The sequence below is a fragment of the Rhamphochromis longiceps genome, linkage group LG16, assembly GCF_057381845.1.
Source record: "Rhamphochromis longiceps isolate RC_006_pf linkage group LG16, R_longiceps_female_GT1.1, whole genome shotgun sequence".
Taxonomy (NCBI): domain Eukaryota; kingdom Metazoa; phylum Chordata; class Actinopteri; order Cichliformes; family Cichlidae; genus Rhamphochromis; species Rhamphochromis longiceps.
In genome coordinates this window covers 10,588,632-10,597,498 of record NC_140572.1, presented here as the reverse complement: position 1 = coordinate 10,597,498, position 8,867 = coordinate 10,588,632, and the positions used below count along the sequence as shown (strand labels likewise).

Sequence of the window (8,867 nt, the reverse complement as noted above, 5' to 3'; positions counted from 1 at the left end):
CATGGTTGACTCTTTCCCACAGAGGTGTGTGTGTGTGTGTGTGTGTGTGTGTGTGTGTGTGTGTGTGTGTGTGTGTGTGAAACAAGATCGCCTGTCGCTGGTTTGTTTTTTCAGTCTCTTGTAAAAAAGGACTCTCAAAAGGAAAAGTAGTATTCACTAAGCGATATTTATTCAATTTTTTTACACATAGGCAGCCTGTAGGTTACAAGCGGATAGAAAGTTCTTCTTTTCATCACAAGCTATGGTGTATCTTAAAGGTTACAAGCGGATAGAAAGTTCTTCTTTTCATCACAGAATCATCTGCTGCATCACCGCTGTGCTTAGGGAACATGATGCAACAGGTCTGAAAATGACTAGACACTTCCGGAGTATTTCCGGTAGGGTCATAAGGTCCGGATCGATGCCTTCCATAGTAAATATGCTGTATTTGAATATGTCATATTCAAAACCTTCTTCTTTGGGAGAGCAGATCTCATCGGACACAGGACCGCTGCGGGGCTGCAGAAGGAAATCCATCTTGTGTCTGTGCCTTAGAAATTGTGACGGACTCCTCTCTCTGCTTTTTTATTCCCCTCCAACAGATGGCGCGCTTCCGGAGGTTTCCCCCCTCCCTCTAAAAACTTTTTTTTTTTTCCCCAACAACAGATGACGCGCTTCCGGGGTTCGCCCCTCCTTTCTCAGGGTGCAATTCGATACGGTTAGCAACAGATGGCGCGCTTCCGGGGTTCGCCCCCCTTTCTCAGGATATAATTCGTCACGCGGGGGGTTTCCCGCCCCCCTTTCTCCGGATACGATTCGTCACGCGGGGGGTTTCCCACGGGGGGGGGAGGTCAAAAGGTCGTGATTAGGGCCATCAATCACTTCGGATCAAATTTTGTCATAAGCTGTATGGGAATAACTCTCTGATGAGGAACGTTGAAGAATATATATAAATACAAGTCAATAAGTTAAGAGCATAATTAGGATCAGGCTTTTGATTAAAGAGTCCCAGATAGGATAAGTTAGGGAGGTGCAGGAAAAGGTGTTTTGTTTCCTTTGCAGAAGATCTCGACGACCACAGGGAGGTCCGAGACCACCAGAGAGGGACCGAGAAAACCTAAGCTTACACATGGAGTGTTCTCGAAGGGGAGCTGGTGTTTATTACCGGACCAATTAGATGACATGAGGTTGTCTGATTTGCTGAGAGAGGACACAATGTATTGCGACCTCTGGTGTTCCAGAGGTCGAGAGAGGGAGTGTGGAGCAGGGAAATTATTTTACTGCTATTGTTAAATAATCATCATTATTACCATTGCATTAATAATATAATCTGGAGTTTATATTGCATTGAGGGGTTGAACAGTGTGTGTCTTTCAGAAAGGCTAAAAGTCACAGGCTGACAGGAAACAGGCTTGCAGAGAGTTTGCAGAAGCAGGAAGTTATTTTGAGCAGCAGGCTAAGACGAGGCTTTAACAATGTAACAGATAGCTTTAAGAAGGCCTTAAGATGTTATGCATACAGTTATTATGTTGACCTTGTATTTCAGGTGCAGTTATGACTATTTTATACACAATGCATATCTGTGCTTATTAAAGAGTTGGAGCTCGGTCAATTAATTGGGGGTTGGAAGCTTTGTTCGGCGCGATGTCCGGACAATCTATTGTGCAAGTGACTTGGAGCCATAGAAGGAATTGCAATACATGCTTACAAAACACTTATATCAGGTCATTTTATATTAAGGTTTTAGTAGAAGTTCTTGGTTAAAACATTTATTTAGTAGAAGACATACATATAGTCTCAGTGAGCCTCTGGTCTGGTGAAAGGTCAGAAGTGCAACAGGTGAATTGAGAAAGAGCATTTGAGGACGAGACACAGACAGTTAGTAGGTGAAGAGGTGACACAGAGAGCATGTGAGGTCAACATACACACACACATGAGTTAGATTTATTTAGAGGAGAGATTAGTCATGTCTCGGTAAGAAAGAGGAACGATTCACTTTAAGACAAGAACGGAAAGTACCAGCCATGAAAATAGAAGATGATCTTCTGGGTTAAAAGTCATTGTGGTGTTGATCTGATCTATGTATAAAATGTATCTGTGACGCATGAAGGGGCGTCAGTAAATCAAACCCTGATGCTATAAAATATCTGTTCATGCTTTGATTAAGTTGAAGACTACTTGCTGTCTGCATACAGAGTTGTCTTCCCACACGTGTGTATTCATTAAAATCATTGTTTGACCAAGAGCTCCTGGACCATGGGTGGTTTGTATTCTCCTTCCTCAATTTTGAACCTTAACAACAATCAACACAATACTTTTATTAAAGCCCTTGAATTAAAGCTGAAAGTCTGAACATCAATCACAACTTGACTATTTAATTTATCCACCAAATCACCAGTGGTGGTGTAGACAGGCAAAACTAGGGGGGGAAAGTGTCTTTGATCAACAAATTACTGACTTATCTGTAATAAAAACACACCAGACATATGTATAATATGTACAGGAACACTGTGACACATATGGAAGATGAATTTTAAAAATACCTGCACAAATCATTACTCGGGTATGTATGAATGACATCACAAAGCCCTTTAAATGTCACAGGTCTTAAACAGCTGATCAAACACACTGTACAAGATCAATGATGTCTTGGCTGGAGAACTTCCAGCCTTACTTCATACTTTTGATAATCACTGCTGACACCTTTGTGGTTAAATGTATTTAATGTATTTTCCGCATTATAAGGCGCACTTAAAAACGTTTAATTTTCTCAAAAATCGACAGTGCGCCTTATAATGTATGAATTCTGGTTGTGCTTACTGACCTCGAAACGATTTTATGTGGTACGCGGCGCTCAAAAATCTGTCAAACAATGTTTTAGTATGACTTTGTTAAGATACAAAGCCGCACAGCTTGATGGATTGTCGGAGCATTATGGCTACTGTAGTCAGGAGCCTCACGGAGTAATCTGGGTCCAAAACACTGTCAACTTCAGGTCCCAAAGTTAAACAAACACTGCAGCATCACTGAGAGTTAAAAACTGTCTAAATTCTTTCATCCTTAATAAAATAATCAGTGTTGCTGCTTTACCAGGTGTAACAATTAAGTTAAAACATCCAATCATCCATTAAAATAGAACTTATTAAATTTAACAGAGTTAAAAGTTAGCAGGAAGTTAGCTCGCTAGTTTCCACCTATAGCATGTTCTGACTGAGAGATTTCTGAAAAAATTAAAATGTGCAGCTCTGCTATCACTTTCAACATGAATGAAGACAGAAAACTAAACAGCAGTGACGTTTGTAGGGTTACTGAAGTTGGGCTAGCTGGTATATAATGATGTGCTACATGATCACTAGCGACACAGCTACGTTAGCATAACATAAACACAGTGGAAGGATGCTAACTTTTTACCATTTGATAAAAGTTAACGTGAGGGTTCCCGATGGTTAGGGACAAATGCAATCGCATGGCAGGATGCTATAAACCACATGTGTCAAAGTCAAGGCCCGCGGGCCACATCCGGCCCGGCGTACATTTATATTCGGCCCCGAGATCATTTTATATAGATGTACTAATATTGTTATGCATGGCCCGGCGATATGAGGCGCTAATAATCAGTGTTGGGACTAACGCGTTAATAAGTAACGCGTTACAGTAACTACGTTATTATTGTGGTAACGAGCACGGTAACTAGTTATTATGCCAAAACCAGGAACGCGTTACTCGTTACTGGGATTTAGATAGGGTCGTTACTCGTTACTTCGTGTGGTGGCTATCGCGGAGCTTCCACAGATTCAGTAACATTAGCAAGTGGTGGAGGCAGCAGGTGGATGAAGGAAAAGGGACACAGAAGGAAAAGAGACCCGAGGCGGCCGCCGGTCCAAGTGTGAACTGAACTTCAGGTAAGAAGTTATGACCTGCAGTCTCTCTGGGTCAGATATGAACCAAGTTTAGGTGGAGTTTATTTTCGTTATTCTGACTTTTTCCGTACTGCGTGCTAGCTAGCATGACGGAGTTTCTATACAGCTGGGTGGTGCTATGAAGTTAATGATGTTGAACTTTATTTTGTTCATAAGTTATTAGAGTTGCCAACCGTCCCGTCTGGTATTCAGAGAAAATATTACGCGTTTCTTATTGAGGTGAAAAGGAACAGTTTGTCCCGTAATTCAGCTGCAATGGAAAAGGCACAAAGCTGGAGTTATTCTGTGTTTACGCTGCACAGCTGCCTCTTCTTCTCTCATTCTCTCCCCCTCCCTCTCCTGTTTCTACTTCAATCATTAAACTGATCAATGATCAGCTGATCGGCTTTTCTCTCTTGTTTGTTTATCGCTCACTTTGCGCCGAAAGAGGAAACCAGCGGATGTCGCGCTAAACAACAGCAGCACGTTTAAGCTTGATCAGCTATTGTTAGAATTTATTTAATATTAATTTCTAGTATCAGCTGATGTTTGCTGGAGCCACAGCTGCAAAAAAGCTGCTGGTCAGGATGTCGGTTTGGATATGTGGTGAGAGGGAAACATGAAGATGAAACCAGGAGATGTCCTTACTGGATCATCAGAGCTGAACAGGTGATGGAGAAACAGGTTTACCTTTTAGGTGACATGAATGAGTTGAAGGGAAGTTATGAACTGTTTCTGAGAGACAAATAACCCCAGGATCCTTTTTTAGGTAGCTGACAGCTGGTAACTGTGCAGGTGCGGATCTAGCAAAGTGTTGCCAGGGGGGCATGTAGGGCATTAACAGGGAAAGGGGGGCACAAAGAAATACTTTTCTTTCTTATTCTCATTTAAAATGTCTCGCTTTTAAAAAATAATTATCTGAATCTTACAACAAACGATTGATAGATTGATGCATATATACCATCAAAACAGTGCACATCACTGTCACAACAGCGTTTGTTTTCATTCAAAGGCTTTATGATTTTTCCTATAATGGTGGGCCGGTCTCTAGTCAAAATGCCCGGGACGATTTTTTTGTCCCAGTCCAGCCATGTATGCAGCTCATCTGCAGTCTGGTGTTACCTACATCTTCCTATTCAGAAGGCAGAATTTCCGAGTTCTGAGTACAATCGAAAGCACCACGACTGCAGTTTTTGTGTTGGATGTAAAAGACGCACATGACGCTGTGACGTAGGCTAGAATCATGGCAGCAGTCAATGACGGTCCAGGCGTGGGATTTCTCTCGTGGAAATATGCACATTATCTTTTCCTTTCTATTGGTAGGTGGCACAGTGCACTTGTGGCAAGTAAGCAAGCTAGAAGACTGGCAAAGTTATGGAAGAAACACATTAACAAGAGAATTCTGAGTAAAACCAAAGTTACTTTCCCTAGTAACTAGTTACTTTGAAAGTAACGAGTAACCTAGACCCGGTTAGTAGAGTACGCTTGGGGAGTGTGATCGTGTATACAGCGTCCCTTTATGTCTGTCTCCACGTCGGTTGAGTGTGAAGTACATATGAGAGCATGAGGGTGGGAATGGATGTTTGTGTCTGTGTGTGCCTGTATGTCTGTGTCTATATGTCAGGTTGGGTATCAGACGCCACCTCTCTGGGGACATCTCGGGCCCTCCAAGGTTTGGAGGCCTATCTCCACCCACCACCACTTCCCCTGCCGGTGGCGGACTCCCTCAGGTATCGGTGCGTTGGTGGTTCTTTGTATCTGGGGGTGGGCGTCCGGGTACACACCGGCTCACTCCTTGGCGGCCGCTTATTGGGGCTCGCTCGGGCCACTTTGGAGGTGGGGTGCCCCCGGCCTCTCGGCCTGGGGCTCGGTCACTCAGGCACAGCTGGCTGCCGGCGGAGCTCACGGGCGCGTCACTGCAACTCCCCCTGGCCTCTGCTCCGCGGCTGCTGAATGAGCCCTCATCTGGGACTCTCCTTAGCTCTTACTGGGACAGTGGCGCGGCTGCCCCTCTGTGGGTCTTCCTTGGTCTCTTGGGTTCTGGGGGCCTCTGGATGTCTGGAGTTTTGATCTCCTCCATACCTGCTTGATACCATAGAGGACAGGGCTGTGGCTCCCCACACTCTCTAGCAGATCATTACATGGAGAAACCTTTGGAATGCAAGCATGCTGATCCACTCTCTCTCTTCCCCCCCCTTCTCACCGTCTCTTCTCCCCTTTGGTTTTCTTTCTTCCTCTCCCCCTCTTTCTTTCATTCTTTCCCCCTGTCCTATTAAAAAAAAAAAAAAAGGATGACAAAGGATGAACTGAAGCTCCGCCATCACGTGATGTCACATGCTGCTGTTTCTGATGTCACTTCCAAAAAAAAAAAAAAAAAAAAAAGAAAGTAACGAGTAACTTGAAGTAACTGAGTTACTTTTGAGAGAAGTAACTAGTAATGTAACTAAGTTACTATTTTAAAGTAACTTACCCAACACTGCTAATAATATACAAACTACAGATCCCATAATGCAGTGCTGCAGCCTCCTTACTGAACGCTAGGCAAACTTGGAACAGTCCCGCGTCAATCAAGTCAAACTTCTGTTATTAGGAAGCTAGCTGCTCACAATGGTGGAGAGAAAAGTTGATTCTGAAAAAAGAGCCTTTCAGCGCCAGTGGGTGACTGAATATGTTTACAGACATTGCTGGTAAACCATGTGTCTTATTAGTGGAGCTTATGTGGCTGTAATTAAGGAATTTAATCTACCAGACAAAACGTCAGGATCAGAGGTGGGTCGAGCACCCAAAAATTGTACTCAAGTAAGAGTAGCATTATTTTAAAATATTATTACTCAAGTAAAAGTGAAAAGTAGTCTTCAAAAAAGTTACTCGAGTAAGAGTAAAAAAGTACTTGGTGAAAAGACTACTCAAGTAGCGAGTAACTGTTTGAAATGTCCGATTTATTTTATAAATAAATGCTATCAGACAAACAAAAATAAATAAATATACAAATTTGAGTATTTTCAAAAGGAATATATGTAAAAAGATCAACAAAATAAGGCACAACAATTCTAATTTCAAGAATTTTACAACATTTTTTACAACAGCTGTAACTGTTTAGCAGTGAACAGGAGTCCTGCATGACTGAGAAGTCCTTCACAAGCTCCAGATGCAGGAAGAGCTATTGATTGTGATGGACAGCTTCTTGATATGAGGAACGCCATGCAATAGATCCACACCTCCAGTGAATGGACATGAAAGGTACCTCTCCAGCTCCCTTGCTTCTGGCTTTCCTGACCCCATGGATCCATCATCTTAGTTGGTTAGGCCGCTGTTTGTGCTGGCCTCATCCAGCTCTGTGTCTAGGTGATGTCTGATAAAGTGGAGACCTGTGGAAAGATGTAAGGTTTTCAAAAGAATTAGGTCTGGTCATTATAGTGCTGTATACACTGCAAAGCTGCGGATGTTTGGCAAGAAGATTTGATCACACTGGAGATATTTTTTACTAACTCTTGAAGAAAAACAAAATCTTGTCATTCATATCCCGCACAAACAGTTTGCAATGAATTCCAGATTAAGTTTAAAATAAGAATGCGTGCAAGGCTAAGCAGTGCTAGCCAATAGATCCTCACCTGTTTGGCTGTTACTCTGTGAAAAGACAAGAAAGACGGTGATGGAAGCGTGACTGGAGCTGTGATGTAGCCTATATAATATTTATATTGTACGAACGTGATAAATCTGTATATTGTAATAACGTGATATTATATTGTTCAAACGTGAAAGGTATATTGTTAGAACAATATACTTTTCACTTTTCTATTTATCTTTTGCCTGGGTGGCAGCTCTATGCTTCCGTACTACGCTTCCGTATCCAAGGCTTTTCAGTGTGGCCTCACAAAATTATGATGACTACAGCAACCATGAAAAGAGTTGGATGGACATTGTTGCTCAATCACAGCTGCCTGGTCAATGTTTTCCATTAGTAATTTGGCAAAGTTGACGGTGGTGGTGTGTGTGTGTCTGTAAGACAGAGAGAGGGAGAGCGAGAGACAGATTTTGTATGATAAGCTTCATGTTATGAATGCACAGTTTGAGCACTCAGGTCGCATCAGAGCATCAGGCCGTGTGAGACCCTGCATCGTGACCTATGAGCTTCTAACCCCTGAGATTCAATTGTACAGTTTGAGCAGGAGCTGAATAACGTGACTGAAAAAAATCGCACAGTGTTTGCCCAGCTTAATGCAGACTGTTTAAACTAAACAAGCTGCTGTTTCACATAACAAACCCTGTCACCCGCAGTATTGCCTTGTGTTTTAACAGTTAAAGCAGTAGAGACGAGCTGTTTGCATGTGCGTGGAACTCTAGCGTCATTAACCATGCTAGCTGTTAGCTTATAGCTCACGCTAGCTAACCAGCGAGCAGTTAAAAGATCGTCCTCAGATCATCTCATTATATTAGCCCCGAAGCATTGCTTGGAGTTAAATTACATCTACCTGATGTGGCTGTAGCCGGATGGGCTACTCGCCCTTCTTTTTCTCTCTTTCTCGCTCGCTCTACCACCCTCGTTCTCTTTCCGCTGCACTCGCTCCTTGTATCCTTGTATGGTTAATTAGGAACCCACCTGTATAAAGGGAAGCCGGTTTTTTTGTTGGATCATTCCTCCCGAGCTTCTGGTGCGATACAGCAGTAAATGCTGGCCTATTGGTTAATTTACCGATACGATCGGATTGTGTGACTGCTACAGGTAGGCCTCCTTTCGACCTCTGATTTGTCTCAAAAGTCGGTAACTAGTAGATTAGATTAGATTAGATTAGATAGAACTTTATTAATCCCTCGGGTGGGTTCCTCTGGGAAATTCGATTTCCAAAAAAGCACAGCACCGACAGAAGTTACAGAGTTACAGAATATTATATATATATATATATATATATATATATATATATACACACACACACACACACACACACACACACACACACATATATATAAATACAGAGACAAATATAAATA

At 42.5% G+C, this 8,867-nt stretch overlaps 1 long non-coding RNA gene across 2 annotated transcripts; it reads right to left on the bottom strand.

Moving 5' to 3' along the window:
• Positions 1–4,938: 4,938 nt before the first annotated feature.
• On the bottom strand, positions 4,939–8,613 carry LOC146650652 (uncharacterized). Of its 2 annotated transcripts, none has more exons than XR_014907909.1 (3): positions 8,479–8,613; positions 6,277–7,246; positions 4,939–5,339 (listed from the first exon to the last, which is right to left on the bottom strand). It is a non-coding gene; the product is annotated as an uncharacterized LOC146650652 (long non-coding RNA). The 2 variants fall into 2 exon arrangements; XR_014907908.1 differs by lacking the exon at positions 8,479–8,613 and adding an exon at positions 8,351–8,468.
• Positions 8,614–8,867: the final 254 nt, after the last annotated feature.